The sequence below is a fragment of the Oryzias latipes genome, chromosome 6 (genome assembly GCF_002234675.1).
Source record: "Oryzias latipes chromosome 6, ASM223467v1".
Classification (NCBI taxonomy): domain Eukaryota; kingdom Metazoa; phylum Chordata; class Actinopteri; order Beloniformes; family Adrianichthyidae; genus Oryzias; species Oryzias latipes.
Genome location: NC_019864.2, coordinates 30,925,357 through 30,944,151, shown reverse-complemented (window position 1 = coordinate 30,944,151; position 18,795 = coordinate 30,925,357).

Genomic DNA, 18,795 nt, shown 5'->3' with positions numbered 1-18,795 from the left:
CCGCACAGAAATTCCTTATGCAGCAGAAACAACAACATGTCTGCAGAGTTCTGAGCACATCACAAAGGCAATCACCTGCTATGTGCGTTCTGCCTAAACTAAATGGGTTTCCTGAAAGGATGCAGGCAGAGGTTGCTCTGAAGAGGACTATTTTCTGCACACGTGAACTCTGAGCACCCACGTGTTTATCTTACTCCACTTATGGTTGCTGTCTACATCCCGAAAATACCATGTTTGACCCAAATCCTCCACTGCATTTAATGCTTGGTTTGAAAAGAACGATGCTTTTAGGTTCCGGGCCTCTCTGTCGGTAACACATGATTAATAAGGCAATCATCCATCATGCTTCATGCCTCCCATTCAGTTTTTCTTTTTATAGAAAGATTATCCCGGCAAGAATAGCAGCAAATATCATCCGATGTGGGTTCAGAAACATTCTTCTGAATAACATCAAACCAATTAACAGAAGAATGTTGAAGCCGTGCAGAAAACATGTTTTTGTGAAGCAAAAAAAGCATAAACTCACGTGTCTCTTTGTTATCTACACGCATATCATGTTTTAGACAAATAAATAATGCAAATGTCAAGAATCAGGATGAGAGAAAAGGGAAATGTAAGTGACTCTGTATAGGTAAAATATCTACCGCACCCTTGGGGGGTCGGGGGGGACAGACGGGCTCAGAAGAGACCTGAACAAGCCCCCAGTGGAAGCATCACTGAATGTTCTGAACGTTGAGGCAGATGATCTAAGAAGAGACAACGGAGGCTGCAGGTTCAGCTAAATCGGTTGATGAAACACTGGAAAAGTGTCAATAAGTGTTGATTTCAGTGGTTCAGTCATTTAGTTGGATCAGGACGTTGTATGAACGACACACGGACCCGTCCCTGCGGTGTCTCGTAGCAAACTGGTGCTATGTGAGGAATGTGTGGCCATCCATAGAGCTGACCGGGTGGAGCTTTGGGTGTTGATCCAGCAGCTCTTCGTCCTCCACAGAAGCTCCGTATTGTTTGAGGTCTGCTGCTGTGATATCCGACTATCAGGTGCACGCTGGCTCTGTGGTCGCCTCAAACCCGCGGCCCTTGGGTCAAACTGATCGGTGGCTCTGGTCGGGTGGTGATTGAAAGGACATGCCCAAACCAGCAGGTGGGCATGCAGGTCTTAGCACTTTGGAGACCCGTTGGGGCCACTTGATGTTCTCATTGGTTCTGAAAGTTTTGCTGTCAAAGGCAGCTGTTCTTGCTACCAAGATCTTGTTCAGAGGTCATGTCTCTGCGCCGTCCAGCAGGATGGACGGAACTGCTGAACCTGGATCTTGGTCTTGCTGGCTGATGTCACCAGAGTGGTTTCCAAAGAGACAGCGGCTGTTCCTGCCAGGGCTCCTCTCTAGCTTTAGGTCCCCGTGATCGGTGACCAAGGAGCTCAAATACACAAAACCGCTTTCACACACGGCACTTTCAGAGGAGAACCAAAAAGTGGAGGTGGACCAAAGCCCCAAAAAACATCCTGCAGCTCCAACAGCAACTCACATGGGGGCGATAAACAAACTCGAATCAGGAAACTAGAAGCACAAAGAAGTGAAGTGTTTGGTCCTGCTGGTCCTCTGACTGTGGTGTCTGAAGAAGCTCCTGTAGCTCTTCCACTTCCCCCCAGCAGACACCTCCAACTGCGTCCTGCTTCAGATTCATGCTGTGGTTCCTTCTCTACCTTTGGTCCTCTTCCTTTTCCTCACAAAATCATTCCACGGGTGAATCAAGAGCGCGTTGCTTCGTGAAAGTGGCTTCGCTTGTTTGATTTGCAGCAGACATCAGGTGAGCTTCACATCTGCCAAACCAAAAGGAAGGAGGAGCCTCAGAGGAATCAAACTGACTAGAAGAACCACACAGGAAACAAGCATTTTTGATAGACTTCTGCAGCAGGAAGTGGTTTGTCAGGAGTTCTTCACTGTATCCAGTCTGGTTTTCTTGGTTGATAACATGAAAGTGGCTCATTCAATCAGGGGGAACAGAAACATCAAATCTTGTATAATGGTCAGTGTTTTCTCACTGAAAGACAGAACAGAGACACAATCATATTGGTGGGATAAGAGCATGTGTAAGGAAATGATCACTACATCAACTCTAACACAAACCCTGGACCCAACCTACCTGTGTGAAATCTCTGACTCTTCAATAGAAAGCTGAAAGTCATCTGCATACATGTCGACCTACTGTATGTGTGTGGTGCCTCCTACATATCAGAGACTGATATCTGATGTAAAGATTCAATATTGTTATCAGGTTTCTGTTATTTATTTTCTCTTCTGGCAAAGGGAACGCATGGAGATGGCAAAAAGGGGAAGCGGAGGAGCGGGAAGTCTCCACGCAGGTGAGGAGCGTTCTTTTTCTGCCACAGAAGCACATTATCAGTCACGAAGAACGACAAGCAGTCAAGAAGGTAAGTGATCCAAACATCCTTTTCTGCAGCTGCTCTGATCCCTCCCTCTGCCGACCTGCAGCATCGATTCCTTGGTTCTGAGCAGCCGAACGCCCCCACAGCCTCTCGCTGAGATTTAAAGGAAAGAAGTTGAATGTTATGTGCTGAATCCTCCACGGGCTTCCCTGTTTATCTCTGCCCACACTTGTTCCTAACTCGCGTCTGTAAAGAGCACGTAGAAATGCGCTTGCTAGAGTCAGAGGGCCTTTCATTTTTCCCTTTTGCAGGCTTTTAGACACACGCTTTGTGATTCACCTTGTTTTTCTGACTGCAGCGTGACATTTTATTGTGTAAACACAGAAAGTTCTATTGTTGGAGCAGCATCTATAAGCTCCTTTTCCTGTGGAAAAAACCCACTGATTCTGTGCACTTCATCTGATTTCAGAGTCCGGCGACGTCATGGAGCTCTCCAGCTGTTTGTGCAATAAGCAGGTGAGGAAAATTCTCATTTCAGCCACTTATGTGTCAACAGAGACAGATGCATTTTTCTGTAGTGCTGCCGAGGGAAAAGCAAAGGACTTTCTGAAAGTCACATAAACACTGATAACAGGATGAAAGCACAACGTTGTCTCATTCAGAGAGACTCACAGCGCAAAGAATCGCACAACCAAAGTCAAAGGGTTCTTTGATGTAAAGCATCCTGACATTCGGCTGGATGAAGGTTGCAGGTTCTGTGACCCACAGGGGGAGACGAAAGAAGTGTTTGTGTGAGGAGCAGGGAGATGCTGCTGGTTTTGAGTAGAGAAGGAGAACCAGAACGTGCACTGAAACTGGAATACCTGCAGATATGACAGATCTTCTCTTGATTTTAATGTCTAACCTCGATGTTCCACAATTTTTTACCTCAAACTTTAAATTCACAGGCTTCTAGCGCTAAGACCATCAGAGGTCTTAGCCCCTCCATATTGCTGGAGAAGGGAGCTTGTGGCTACGTCACAAATACGATCTTTTTCCAAAACTATGTTTTCGTCTGCTCCTGATTCAGTCTGGCTCGTCTGGCGCCCCCAGCCGTCTCCCCAACCCCATCTGGATGAAGCTCACCTGCTGGACTATTCAAACATGTAGTTGTAGAGTTAGATGAGTTAGTTCTTCTCTAAGAGTTCTGGTACATCACCTGTCCGTCCTGGGGGAGGATCCCTCCTTCATGTGGACACCCCTGAGGTTTCTTCTTTTTTTTTAGAATCCATGAGTTTTATCTTACCGTGAAGGGGGGTCTTAGGGCAGAGATGCCAGTTTAGTTTAGTATTTTCCTATTGAATTCTATGTATTCATGATCCTTTTGATTGTATGTTTACTTTACAAATACTGGTACGAAGCCCGTTGAGACGACTGTTGTTGTGAGTTTGGACTATATAAATAAAATTGAATTGAATTGAATTGAAGTTCAAAAATAGAGAACTTTTCTGCCTGATGTCATTCTGCACCAGCATTTACAGATGAGAAGCATCAGCCAGATTTCCCAGCCGGTCATTGAATCTCTCTCCCTCCCTCCTCTTTCCTCTCGTCGTCTCGAACCCAAATCAACGCGTCTCCTTCAGCACTGCAGAGCATGAAAGGAAGTTAATAACTTAATTGTGGAGCAAACACTCATGGAGGCATCTGCACCCTTTGTGTTTCTCCATCCATTCATTTATTCAAGTGTGTCTTTGATTTCCATCATCTGTCAGTGGGGACAGATAACTGAATTACAACGGTCATTAAAGCCTAAAAAACTGATTCTATCTGGATGTTCTAGCGTGTTTTTTTTTTCTGCAGCATGGCTCATCAGAGTGAAATCCTGGGATGGGACGGGTTCGTTTGGGATAACTCAGACATGGAGAGGGCAGGCTAAAAATGTCTGAAAAAGACGTTATTGTCAGATGTGTCCATCCTGGATGATTGTGCTCAAACCTGCACTCGTTCCATGTGAAGTTAGTCTCTGGTTTAGGTTGGTTTATGGTTAGAAGTTCAGCTAAAGCCTAAGACAGAGAATTATGACCACCAGATAAGAAAAATCTGTAAATTATTGTCTTGTAAATTTGTGAGAAAAAAGTCATGAATAAATTTGTGCAATTATCAGGAAAATACTTTTTACAAGATTACAAATGTATGAATTAGTTTATTTTTAAAAAGTCTGTCCTGCTTTTCGAAAATAAAGGTTTTCAAAAAACATAAAGCAGATTAAGTCAGATTCCATGCGTGTCGTCGATCCCTTTTCTCTGAATTGTCTGCAGTATTAAGAAAACAGATAATGTTCAACTGTCCGTCGAAACTTTTCAAAAGCTAAATGTAACATTTCATTTTTGAAAACACGCAACGTTTCCTTTGTGAAGCTCATAGGTTCAACTTTATTTTCTTAAATTGATACATTTGAGTTTTTTCAACATTTTTATGACTTTTTCCTCATAAAGTTTGGACTTTTTCCTCATAATTTTACATCTTTATTCTAATATTCTTGTTTTGTTCTTTTGTGGGGGCCCTAACACCCCCACCGTGTGACGCTGCTGTGATTGGATTTGTTTTTCATGGTTTTGTAGTAACTCTGTCAACCAGCAGAGGGCAGTGTGGGTCTTATCGCCCTGAAGTTGTTAAAGTTTTACTAGTTGTGACATTTGCTCTGATCCTGGGGTGGGTGAGGGGGGGTCGAGGTGCTGGGTCGAGCCCCCAGTCCAACTCCTCAGTGGTGCGTGTCCAGGAGAGGCGTGCCGTTTTGGGTTCCTTTTTCAGACTCATCGGCATGAGATAACTGTGGATTTGATTAATGATTGGCAAAAAAGAAAGAAAGAAAGAAATGATCAAAGTTGTCCATGAATAAAGTGAAAACAGCACGATAACTAAAAAGGAAAAGATGTTTGTTAAATGTGCCAGAGCCGGGTATCGAACCAGCGACCTTCTGCACCAAGGAATCCCATGTATTTCAATGGAGGCAGAAATCCTGGAATATCTGGAAAAGTTAAAGGATTTTAACCTGACTGGCTGAGCCCCTCATTCCCCCCCCCCGGTCATCCATAGCAACCACTCCTTGTTTGGTCGTCTGGGGGTGACGGACAGGTCTATGAACGTTGTTGCAAAATCAGCAAAAGTAAAATTTTGGATTTCCTTGGCAAGGAAGGTTTTTTGTCAACCACGCCCACACTCCCAACATGTTTGTACGTCACATCACTTTGTGCAGCTTGAGCCAACGACTCATGTTTTCATTTCTCACAATATTCCACTGAAAAATGTGCGAGCAAGAATGTTTTCCAGCTGTGATGTGTAGATTTACCTTCAGTACGTGTGTGTAGAGAGGGAACAGGCGGAGAGCCGTGTGTTGTGATAAAAGAGGACATGGGGGTCAGAACTTATAAAGTTTATACTTCTATTCACTACCCATTGGATATTTGTTACACTAAGTCGCTGAGATGCTGAGATGCTGGGGGGTCAACCATCACTTCCCCTGTGGAGGTTGTCTGCAGGGGCTTTGTTGGTACGTCCAGCCAGCTCCTGCTTGGGAAGATGGGAGTCACTGGGTGGAGGTTGCAGAAGGCAGTTTCTGGTTAGGAATGGAAGGAGGAAGCAAAGTTTGTGGGGAAAAGATGGGCCCTAAGGGCAGCTGCAGGGGGCGGCAGGGAGACGTCTCTGCCGTTGCTCCACCACCAGATGAGATGAGCCGGGATTAATGGAGCGAAGCATCAATGGAGGGTGGCTCCCGGCGGACGACCCTTTGGAGTCCAAAACCTTTTTTTGTGTTTTTGGAAACAGCAGCACAAATCCGTCAAACCTTTATGTCAAAGCCATCGGCGGCGCTTGTCTGCCTAAACCGTGTGATTACCGCGAAAAGAGTTTACGGGAAAGAGGCGTTGCTTCAGGAAAGCCCGTTAGAGTCAACGCATGGGGGGTCCTCCTGACCCTTTGACCTGCAAAGACCAACTTTGTTTCCAAGGAAATGACTCGTCAAAGCTCCTCTGTTAGTGTTTCACTCCCCGACAGCGTCTGGCTATCAAGGCCTTAACAGGTCCATTAGCGGGGGCCGTTTGGACACAAATCTGTAGATTCCCTTTCTGATTATTTCCTGACAGGACTGAACCAGCCGTGTCTGTTTGAGCACAAATAATGTGATTCACGAAGCCATGAAATCTAAATATTTACCCAATAAGGCTGCAGCAAATTTAAACTCCAACGTAAACAGCAGTAATGTGCTGAGTTAATTAAATAGAGAGGAACAAATACTTCATGGTGTTGATTTATGCAGTGGAGTAAATGTTTGGCTGCAGCTCTTGTGAAGGAAATGAATAATTTAGAACGAGGAAAAGCTGGTTTACACTGGAGGTCCAGTCATTTGGGTTAAAGTCTGTGACTGTTGCTCCTCCGCTCTGAAAGTGAGCAGTCAGGTGAGGAGAACTACACCTGCTCCTCTTCCTCCTCCTCCTACTGCTCCTCCTCCTCCTCCTCCTCCTCCTGCTCCTCCTGCTCCTCCTCCTCCTCTTCCTCCTCCTGCTCCTCCTCCTCCTGCTCCTCCTCCTCCTCCTGCTGCTCCTCCTCCTCCTCCTCCTCCTCCTCCTCCTCCTCCTCCTCCTCCTGCTCCTCCTCCTGCTCCTCCTCCTCCTCCTGCTGCTCCTCCTCCTCCTCCTCATCCTCCTCCTCCTCCTCCTGCTCCTCCTCCTCCTCCTGCTGCTCCTCCTCCTCCTCCTCATCCTCCTCCTCCTCCTCCTCCTCCTGCTCCTCCTCCTGCTCCTCCTCCTCCTCCTCCTGCTCCTCCTCCTGCTCCTCCTCCTCCTCCTCATCCTCCTCCTCCTCCTCCTGCTCCTCCTCCTCCTCCTCCTGCTCCTCCTCCTCCTCCTCCTGCTCGTCCTCCTCCTCCTCCCCCTGCTCCTCCTCCTCCTGCTCCTCCTCCTCCTGCTCCTCCTCCTCCTCCTCCTCCTGCTCCTCCTCCTCCTCCTCCTGCTCCTCCTGTTTGTTCTGATCCAAACGGAGTTCTTTCCCTCCATGGGTTGAAAGGATAGGAGGTGTGGGGGGGTCGCCTCCATATTTAAATGTCATTATTTATTTATTTTGGTGAACGGCACTTTGTGTTACTAAATACAAAAATACAAAAAGATTTATTTAATTTGATTTGAATTTTAAACAAATTTAGCAATTTTGAGTCACTGCGTCCAAAGCCTCCTGACATTTTTGAATGGAATAGAATAGAATAGAAAAGAACATCAGAAATAAATCAGCTGATAATGTATTTTTCAAATAAGCAGTCAAATATATAACTTCACCTGGACTGCAGCCCCGCCCCCACCCGAGCAGAACTGACAGACGTTTTTTAAACACCAAACTTGTGTTCAGTCCTGAACATTTTTGTTTCTCTATAAAAATGTATTAAAAAAGCCATGTTGTATGTGGTGAGTTTTGCTGCCGAAGCAGGGCAAAAGATTTGCCCCTGGGTGCAGTGCAGGCATTCAGGGAGGGAGGGGTCTTTAATTATTGTGTTGTCTTGCTTCACATCAGGAGCATACAACAGCAGCCCTAAAAAAGAGGCAGTTTCCTGGTATTTTATTAGAAGCTGAAATAGAACATCTATGGTTTGAACGCCCACAGGTTAACCTGAGGATCACACACCTGTGTGTCAGCACGCCACGGGTGCAGGAACACGGCCTCCCTGTCCTTCACGCCGTTCCTAAACAGGTCTGAAGGAGACAACGGGCCTCTGAATGGAGCTGAATCTTCAGTGTCTCGTAGTCTTTGTCACATTTTAATGAAAGCTGCTGAGCAAAAACAGGAGGAAGCTTGTTGACATGGATGGAATAAATTGGTGAAATTGACACCAGTCATCCGTGTCCTGAAGCTGTTGGTGTTTGCTGCCTGTCAGCCGTGTTCGCTGCAGGGATTAGGGGCTCCACAAAACAGCGTCTGCGCTTTTCTTTGCAGGGATTTATTTAAAAAAGGTGTTTTTAATAAACCTGTGAAAAAGGCAGAAGCTATGGGAGGATCGACCGTTCTTCACCTTTACATCCCTCAATATCCTGATCACATCACCTTTTAACCATAAAAGTTCTTATAACAGTGTTGTGGAAGTTCATTCCGACCTTGTAATCTATTACATTTGTAATGGATTACTCCCTGCACTGTTGAGGAGCGCGGTCAGACTGTTTTCCAGGTGGTTAAATGTTCGGCGTTGAGGCTCATTCAGAGATTCTCCTCCAAACTCCCTGCAGGTAACGCTTGTTCTGCGTTTTTTTGGGTGGGTGGGCGTGGTGTGAAAGGAGATTTCCATTTTCCCGCCAAAAGAACCCTTTCATGAACTTTATATGCGCTCGGCTGAAAGGTTGTTTCTCCTCCTCCACAGGTCCATTCTTCCTGTTTCTCAGCCTTCTGGGTCGGATTTCTATCTTTTTTCTTCTCTCCTCCTGCTTCCTGTAACCAAAGCTCGTCCGTCTCACCTGTTCACCACCTCGTACCTGCTTCTGCCCCCTCCCAGACGAGCACGTCTTGCTCAGGTCTTCAGGTTTTCTGCGGGACCCCTGGGAGATGCTGCTTGTGTTGGAAGTCTCTTTGTTTCCTCGTCTCAGCTTTCTCTCTTGGGAGCCGACTCGTTGGATTCTTTTGCTTTCCAGTTTCTGTGGTCGAAGACGAGAAAGTCAAGTCAAGAAGAATAATCTCATCAAGAAAGTTTTTCCAAAGCAAAATAATTGGAGTTTAACAAAACATGTCGGTGTTTAGAACTTTTCTTACCCCAATGGCAGAAATAAAGATACTCTGCCCATGGGGGGAGCCTTCTTACTGGTAAGGGGCCTGCAGGACTTCCAGTGGAAATCAGACGTCCTTGGTTTTTTTTGTTTCATTAAAATTCCGTTATCACTTCCTCCTGTTTGGACTGATGTCCTCACAAAACTGTTAAACTTTCTAATTCCCCTCCCTCCAGTGTTTGTGTTCATTCAGGATGTTGAAGTCTGCGTAGATCGCAGCAGCAGCAGCTACAGCAGCAGAAGCAGCAGCAGCAGCAGCAGCAGCAGCAGCAGCAGCAGCTGCAGCAGCAGCAGCAGCAGCAGCAGCAGCAGCAGCAGCAGCTGCAGCAGCAGCAGCAGCAGCAGCAGCAGCAGCAGCAGCAGCAGCTGCAGCAGCAGCAGCAGCAGCAGCAGCAGCAGCAGCAGCAGCAGCAGCAGCTGCAACAGCAGCAGAGTTTAAGCTCACGGACGTCACATCAAACCTCCTAAAGCCTCTGAGACGGTTTGGAAGTCGGTTTCATGGAGAACGTCTGATCGGCTTCTGAAAATAGCTCTCATAAATCCTTCTGTGGCTGTGATCCAGGCGCACGTCTCCAAAGATCATCTTTGGGGAGGCAGGGTCCCGAGGGGCTCATGTCCCCCCCATCCATCTTTGGCGGTCTGAAGCCCCCCTCCCTTTGCAGCCCTTCCCCCGCAGCATATTGGCTCCAAAGTATCCCATCAACTGTGCTCTCTGGCGCATAATTGGTACCATTAGCAGGAAGCATCTCAGCCTCCGTGACGGAGCAGCAGCAGCGAGGCGGCCGCTCTGCCTCTGCAGCTCTTTAGCAGACCAACTGTTTCTGCCTCACAGGCTGCAGCCATTGCTTTGGGGGGTGGTAGTGGGGGGTAATAGGTCTGGTAAATGACCCCCGGCCTCCCGAGAGAACAGTCCAGACGTGTTGGATCTCCTGTGGTCGGACAGACGATGAGGGGTCCTGGAAGCAGCAGAGGGGGGCTCCAACAGGAATTTGGGAATTCTAACTGTTGCATTGTGGGAATGTGGACCAGATAACCAAGAGACGAAAAGCAGAGACACAAACGTATTCAGTTTCTGCAGAGCTGAACAAGCCCAAGTGACAGTGAGACTCGCAGAGCAACAATTTGTCAATTTCCTCACCCATTTCATTGTTTACAATCTCATCTTTCTTTCTGCTCCGTCTCTGGAACGCCAGCCTTGAACTTGAGCTCGGCACACGCCGAACAACCTCGCCGCTGTCCCGCAGCCTCCCACACACACAGACGGTCTGAGAGATGCTGCGGCAATTAGGCTGATCCATTTAGAGTCTGTGACTGTAACAAGGAGAAGGATGCCTGTGCCGGATCCTGCTGCTCTCTGAGGTGTGAAGAAATCTCTGTGCTGGCTTTGGCCCCCCGGGGCCTCTCTGTGTCACCCAGCCATTTCTTAATTACACCTGAGAGCCTCCAACAGCTGCTCCGATTCTACATCTGTGTCTCCATCAGTCAACCCTGTGAAGCAAGCTGGCAAATAATGGAAGACCCACTTTGTCTGCGTTTCCTTTCCTTCTCATTTTTTAACACAACTGTATTTTTTTTCTCCATAAAGGAGGTCACGCTGAAGCATGTGTGCTGCTTAAATGTACCTTTAGTGGGAAGATGTGAAATTACCCACCAGAAGCCAAAGAGGAACGACAGAAAATCAAACTACTGGCAAGTTTCCTGGATGGTAAAGAAAGAAAAGCGTCTCTGCTTTGATGGAAACAATTACAGAAAAATCAGCGGCACTTTGGGAATCTGCCCCTTCAATCTGCTCACGACAGCCGCAGCGTTTCGTTCCCAACCAGCTCGGCTGATCCTTTCCAACAGAAAAACCTGCTTCACCTGCGGATGTGCTGGCGTCACGGCGAGCATGGAGGCTCGATGGGAGCGGCCAGAAATACTGCAGAGACCCCAAATCTCTGCAAGATACAGCAGAGAGGCTCAAAGTCAGATGACAGACATGCAAATCATTGCTTTTATTTATGAAGGCTGGAACTCTTCAGGGGGGTGTTCACCGGGAGGGGGGGGGGGATTAATTAGGACTGTGTTCCGTAAAGCAGCAGGTGAAGAGTCGGAGAAAAAAAATGGTATTTTTGGCAAAGTGAGAATGACAGGCTCATTGAGGAAAACAGTTTGCAGTATTGACTGTGTGGGGAGTCTAGACCCCCCCCCCCCCCCCAAAAAAAAAACAAAAAAAAACACACCTGTCCTGCATTCTCAAGCTGCGACAGAGAAACCTGCAGGTTTGACAGCAGCATGTTTCAGACGTGATCACACTTCCATCTGAACGGGAATCACACCTAGACTTCTATAGAGAAGCGAACAGCTGTGACTCAGTCATTCTACTGGTCAGAAGAACCATTCTGACTCTGAATCAGCGCCTCAATAAAAGTAGGCGGAGTCACATCGAACGTTCGAGTGACAGACGTAAAGCACCTTGAGCTGTGTTCTTTACATGAAAGGTGCTATAAAAAATACAATTAATTTGAATTTGGATTAGGTGAAGGGGTGTGGCCCTCTAACAAGCTCACTCCTGACTGGAGAGAGTGGTTTCCATAGAAACAGCGACTCAGAGCGACTTGCACCAATCCGATGAGGACAACTGGCTCCAACATGGCGACAGCCGTATCCTGGAATAATGGCGAATGACTTGACTTCATTTCGCACTGTGATCCAGTTAGGGGTAAAAACCAACGACTGCGTCGCACACAGCTTAAAAAAAAGAGACTTCTGTGAGACAGAAAACCACATTTAGTTCGTCGTCATAAATCGTCAAACTGCAGATTTAGGAACCAAATTCCTGGATTTAAAGAGGAAGTCGGATCATTTTGGGTTCGGAGGACGAAGGTTTGAGTTCTGAAGCTGCAGGCCGTTACCCCACAGCCTGAAATACTTTCCCACATGACTCGTGCATTGTTTGGTTCAGTCAGTTTTTGCTGAGTCATGCCAGCGCTCTGACTGGAGGAAGACCTTCTCTTCTTCTTCTTCTGTCTTTCAGGGTTGAATGTAGGAAAAGTCTGGAGACGCAGAACTCAACAGACGAACTCCTGACTGGACCTGGACCCGAGCCGATGTTTGATGTTATCAAAGCGTGAGAAGAGGGCGGTGACCCCTAAAGGTCAGAGACTGAGGAGGAGGAGGAGGAAGAGGACGTCAGTGAGACGAGGAACGTCGCTCTGCAGTGCAGAAGTGTGGAGGCATGAAGGGATGAAGACTTCCTGAAGGTCTTTAGGGGAAAACAAGTGATGAAGACGTGGATGAAGCTCATTTTAATGCACTGAGGATGAATGCAAGGCAAAAATAAAGTGTTTCCAAAAGCAGAAGGTTATTTCAAGAGACAGATTCACTCAATTTATGGAAACTGGAAACTTTCATTTGACTCACAATAAATGCAGAACAACAGCAGGACAGAAGTTTGTGAGGAAACGTAGATTTACGTTTACATAATACGACAAATGTACCTTTAAATGAGTCGTTCTAGTCTTTACCATGATTATAGGTTAGAAAAGATAATAGTTTGACTTTTCTACAGCTCAAAGTAAACATTTTTGGGGAAAGAAGTGTATAAATGTTCCCACTTTAAACTCTTTTTTTAAGACATAAGTTTTCTAATATCTGTACTAAATATGAGGATTGTAGCGAGTTTTAACATTTAATTTTAAGAAATGTAACCAAAACAAATACTTCTAGCAGATATGTTCACTCCTAACAACAGAGAAATATCTTATATTCTAAACTTTTCAACCTTTTTTCTCAGTGCTTTCACACTATTCAACCGGAAAATGCTGATAAGATTCATAACGTTTCTTTTTATTTTTCCAGATCACAGTCGGATTTCGACTCACAAACATTTATTTCCAACAGTTTAAACAGAAGTTTTTGATGAGGATGATTGAAAACTTTGACTGCTTTGGACATGTTTGACCTTCCTGTATGAAGCGATCAGTGACCCCCCCTCAAATGGGTTTTTCCTCCTTTATCTTCAGATTGATCATGCAAGTCTCAGGCGGGTTTGTCTGATCGGTTCGGATGAAACGCCGACAGCTCTGCTCTGATTGGATCTGTAGCCACGCCTGCTGATGCGCAGGTTCTTCGTCGGACTCCTCCTCCTGTGCATTAGGAACAACTGACGACTGCCAAAATAAAAGTCTTTGTCACAGTGTAACTGCAAAGCCTCCTAATAAGTTTCATTTTTGAATCTCTGTGGCGCTTCTTCATCTTTTTAGTTCCTCTGAGGCTTTGATTTGCAGTAAAGCCATTCCAACAGAAAGGATTTCTGTTTCTGCCTGTGTGATTTATTGATTTGACCGAAGGGGAAACAGTCGTCTCATCTGAATCAAATGTGGAACAGCTGGAGGGTTTGGATGAAGAAAACTGGACGGATCTGTTTGTTTCACTCAGCCACCGACTGCAGCAGACAGGTTGTTGTCTTGGTTGTTGTTTCACTGCTTCATGGGCCCCCCATGGGGGGGGGGCACACCTCATCCCTGCAGACCCTGGATGGGGAGGGGGTGAAAAAACAGACTTTTTTTCATTTTCTAATAACTTCTTGGACTACAGGCAGGTTTCCGTGCGGCGCATGTGTGATGGCTTTGCCTGCAGCCTCGTGCATCATGAAGGCTGCATGTAAAGTGTGGTCAGTGATGACAGAAGACCTGGACCTGGTGTTACTCCGGGGGGGGCGCAGAGGTGTTCCTGAGGCCTTGGAGCTCGCAGCACGACCACCGCTGCATATCAATTCTTGAGTGCGGTTTTGATGGACAAATGGGATTGTCATTATTTTTGGATCAGCTCAGAAGTTGGAGTCTGTGTCTAAGAATGTTTCTCCAAAGTGCAGAAATCTGGGGGGGATCTTTGATGCTGATTTGAATTTGGAGACACGTGTCAAAGCGCTGGTCAAACCTTGTTTCTGGCAAATATACAGATTAAAGGGGATGACCCCTCTCCTGTCTAAAACGTGTGATTCACGTTTTTTAAGGCTTTAAATATTGCCATTAAAGCACGCCGTGTTCTGCCCCTTAAATACCTAGCTGATCTGCTCATTCCTTATGTACCTGGTCACAATCTCAGATCTTTAGCAAAAGGCCTCTTAACAATCCCACAATCCAGACTGAAGACCACGGGAGACGGGGCTTTTGCTATGAGAGCCCCAACACTCTGGAACGGTTTTCCAGAAGAGATCAGGCTCGCTGAGTCCTGACAAGTATTTAAATCTCTTTTATAAACTTACCTTTATAGCCGTGCTTTTATTGATTTTACTGGTTCATAAATTTAAACGTATGATATTATTGATTTTAGTGATTTGATTGATTTTCACCGCCATCACTGTTTTGTGTGTGTGTTGTGTTTTATTTTGTCGTAGTGTCAAACACCTCAATACTGTTTTTAATCCTGTTCTTTTACGTTAAATGCACAGCACTTTGTAATCTTGATTTGAAAAGTGCTATAGAAATAAAGTTTGTTATTATTATTATTGTGGCTTTGACGGAGTCTAAAAGGTCGGGTTGAGACCACGACTCGTGACCTGCGGTTAAAAGTTCAGGCAGACTAAAAAAAAGGGTTTTTCTGCCATGAATGTTTGTGTCACGCCGATTCAATGAGCATGACCTGCAGCTGCTGCAGCCCGTTTGCCAGCTCCATTGTCACTCCTTCTGTCATGCACAACTGAGCCTGTGTCAATGCAATTCTAGTCAATACCCCCCCAAATCCTTTAGTTCTGTTTCTGAAGCGAAACAATAACAAATGGATGCACTGGCTCTGAGGTGCATCACTCAAACATTCAGTTACTTTGATGGATTTCATTTTATGAAATATATTTTACACAAAACAACAGCTAAAGGTTCCACTCTGATCATCTTTTGATGTGTTTTCAAAGTGGTCTTTGAAACATGATTATGACGTTTTTAGCCTAAATCCTGTGTCGTTTTCTTGGACATAGTTTCTGCAGAGCGGCAGGAGTTCATCAGAAATTCACCTCTGAGTTGGAGTGGAGCAACCCCGCCCCTCTTCCCCTCGTTCTGCTTACATGTGAAACAAAAATGGCGAGCAGTCCGGCGTATTTTCTACGTCACAAATATGATCTTTTTCTACCTGCTTCTGAATCCCAATGATTTGACTGAAGAAATACTCAGATATGCAATTTGGAGCTTAAATGTCTTTATCTGTGTCCTCCATCATCAGAAAAAATTCTACAAGAACATGTTAAAAACACAAAAAACACCGTTTCCATCAGAGTGGCAGTGGGATCTTTTCTTTTTGGCTGCAGGAACTTCCAGGCCTTTAATGTTGATCTTTTGGAGACACAGTTTCGGTTGTCGTCATTCATCACTCTGCAAAGCAAGCTGCAGAAATCTTCCCTTCTGTGGAGCCGATGAGCGCTGTAACAACAACACACGCCACGAAAAAAGCTCAGACACGGCGTCCCGATTGACCCACAGAGGAAACTCATTACTGAGTCCCGCGGCTGCATCTCAGGTTTCAAGATGTTTGTGTCGTTCAAAAAATAATAAAACCACGATTTTCAACAGGAACTTACATTTCAATTTTCTGACAGGAGCTGCTGTCAGTGACTGAAGAGGATGCACTTAACCTGTTGTGCGGCACACGCATACTTCAGCTCTAATGACTCAAACTTACCAATGAACAGCATTTCCTTCAGAGACTCTTGTGCTGCAAACAGCAACGCGTAAAAAAAGCTGCAGGTTAAAGATTAATAAAAAAAGCTCTAAATGGTTTCATGGTTCTGTGATTTTCTCACGCTGAACTTAAAAAACCCCAGAACCGTCAGATTTGATCCACCAACTCTCTTGTGTCATCATCTGCAGGTTGTTTTTAAAGCTCCCGGAGCCTCCAGAGATCAGGTATTTTTGTCTGCGGCTTCCTTCATTCTGCAGTTTTTCCCTCGCTGACAGGAGAGCAGCGCGACTGGTTTTCAGTCATCAGCAGCTGTCAAATCCCAACAACATGTCAGCAACATCCACAATTATCTTTTGGCACTATTTTTGGTTCTCATGTTGATGCACAGACGACAGAAAAACGTGTCTTTTGTTTCACGAAAAAGTAAAAGAAACCTCAAAGTCCAAATGGCATTTTTGTCCAATTTAATAGTAAAAAAATGTAAAACACAAACAGGCGGAGCAGCGAAAACTTCAAAAACCTTCTTGGTCAGACTTAGGCGTCAGAGCTGCATTTTGTATAACAAGCAGAACTTTCTTTTGGTTTAGTTGAAAATTGTTTCCTCTTTATGATCAGCACTGCAGCAGCCACTACCAGCCCAGCCACGATGACCCCCACCATGTACGCTGGGACATTTGTGTGCCCACCCTCCCCAGCCTTGCTGTTCTGCACTGAAACGGCCACAGTGAACTCTCCTTTGAAGAGGCACATGACCTCCTCGTCCGAGTACTCGTAGTCATCGTACTCCTCTGAGGTGTCCTCGTACTGGGCCTCCGTCAGAACCTCGCAGCGGTACGCCCGCGAGTCGTTCGCCGTCAGATCGGAGATGACGAGCACGTCTCCAGCTCCGACCACGTTCACTCTGCCCTTCAGGTCTTCTGGAAGGGGAACCAGACCATTCTCCATCTCCCAGATGGGTTCATAGTAGCCCGGCAGAACTTGGCGCTCCCACTGAATTCTGGGGGATTGGACCTCACCATGTTTGCATTCCAGTGAGATTTTACCCCCCAGGTCAGCAATCTTGGTGTGGGATTTTTTGGAGGGGCAATAAAAGAGAGAGTACTCTATCTGAAGCAAAGAGGAGAGGCACAAATACTTCCCTCTGTGCTGTTCAGTGACGTGGGGAATGATGAGGGAGAAGTTCGATTCCTCTGGAGACAGGTACAGATCACTGCTCCCCGTGCTGTCGATGCTGATGTCCCCCAGGGGTGTCTCCCATTTCTGCTGGCTGCCGTAAACGGGACAGTGCAGCACGGCGTTGTCACCTGGGGACAGAAAGAGGCTCCAGCTCTGGGTGACGTCGTCGTGGTCGAAGTATTGGAAGCGGAGGCAGTCCCTGTCTCTGAACACCACGCAGTAAAACTTTGGGTTGTTGCGCAGGAAGCTGGGGTCGAGCAAAAGGGTCGTGGCGTTCTCCTTGACCTCCAAAACCCCCTGAAACTCCTCCGCCAGGGGCTCCAGGGAGACGCCGCTGTCCAAGAAGAGCGTGGGGGCGTAGGTGGGGAAGGTCTCCCAGTACCAGTGCAGGGAAATCCCAGCCGCATTGATCATGGAGATGTTGCACTGGAGCGTGGTTCTGCCCTCCTCGTTGACCACGGGCTGCACCAGCGCCGCCTCCTGCTGGCACACCAGGACCTGCTCGGAGACGTTGGTGATCAGCTCCCCGTCCTTCCAGCACTCGCTGACGTAGATCCTGGAGTCCAGGTTGGTGAGGTTGTGGATGAACAGCCCCAGCAGGTCTGCTCTCTGCTGGAGGAGCATTCGTCCCCGCAGGTCTGCAGGGGGGGTGACAGCTGTGCTGTTTTCGGAGAAGTTGGCAATCAGCTGGAGCCCCCCCGGTGCAGATCTATAGGCCACAAAATTGTCGGCTCCAAAACAGTCCCCCATCCCTATCGGGCTGTCCTTGTCCCTGAACACTTTTACCGGCTCCGTGCTGCTCACCTGAGGGAGCAGGAGGAGCGGGAGGAGCAGGAACCCGACGCAGGTCATGCTGTCCGTCTCTGCCAGGCCTCTCTGGGAGCTGAGCTCACCGGGTCTGCTCAATGAAAGCACCTCGACTGTTGCCCCGCCTCCACTGGTGACATGCCTCCTCGTCCTGATCTTGAGCAGATCTGAAGAAACCTTCTCAGCCGAGCAGAGATCCAGAAGCCGCGGCGTCAGGAGTGACAGACAGGAGCAGGTTCAACTGCATTAATCCCCAAAGCCAGTACACCTGCATGTAATGACAGGCAGCCGCTTCACTCACTGAAGGTGACGGGGAATGAACGGCATGTTTCCTGTCAGCGGTGGGCGTGTCCGGTCACAATCACATGACACCTGCCTGCCTTTTGGAGGGAGTGTTTTACCTGCCAACCTCCTGGAACCTCATGCAAGCAGGCCGAAGTGCACAAACGCATGCAGTAAATGTTTTCTGTGCCATCACTCCTATTGAGTAAACAGACCCACGTGAGCTGGTTCAGATGGTTCGGGTGATAATAAGCTGACAGGGTTGATCTTGTCAGGGTGATGTCTGTCTCTGTTGTATTCTAAAACCAGTGTCTGTTCAGAAATGTTTGGATTTAATCTACAGTGTCAGTTACATCCTCACAAAGAAGTGAGGATCCGGATGCAGCAGATAAAGTGTGAACCACGCTCTTTGCTCCTCCGTAATCTGATTTCTGATTTCATTCAAATACGTTTCTTCACTTGTTTTCTTCATTTTAAACCAGCTGAGAGGCTCTAAACTGAAACCGTCTGACTGTGAAGAGAGAGGCGTCGCAGCCACAAACCAGTCGGTGAACCTGCCTCTGCAAATCTGCCCTTTTCGTCACCTTCGTTGATATCTAGTTTCCATTCAGACAGCTCTGTCTGGCACAAGGAAATGCCGACACAAAAAAACAAGTATAATCTGTGCAGAACTACTTCCTTTGTTTCGTCCAGGATTGAGACGTTTGTTCG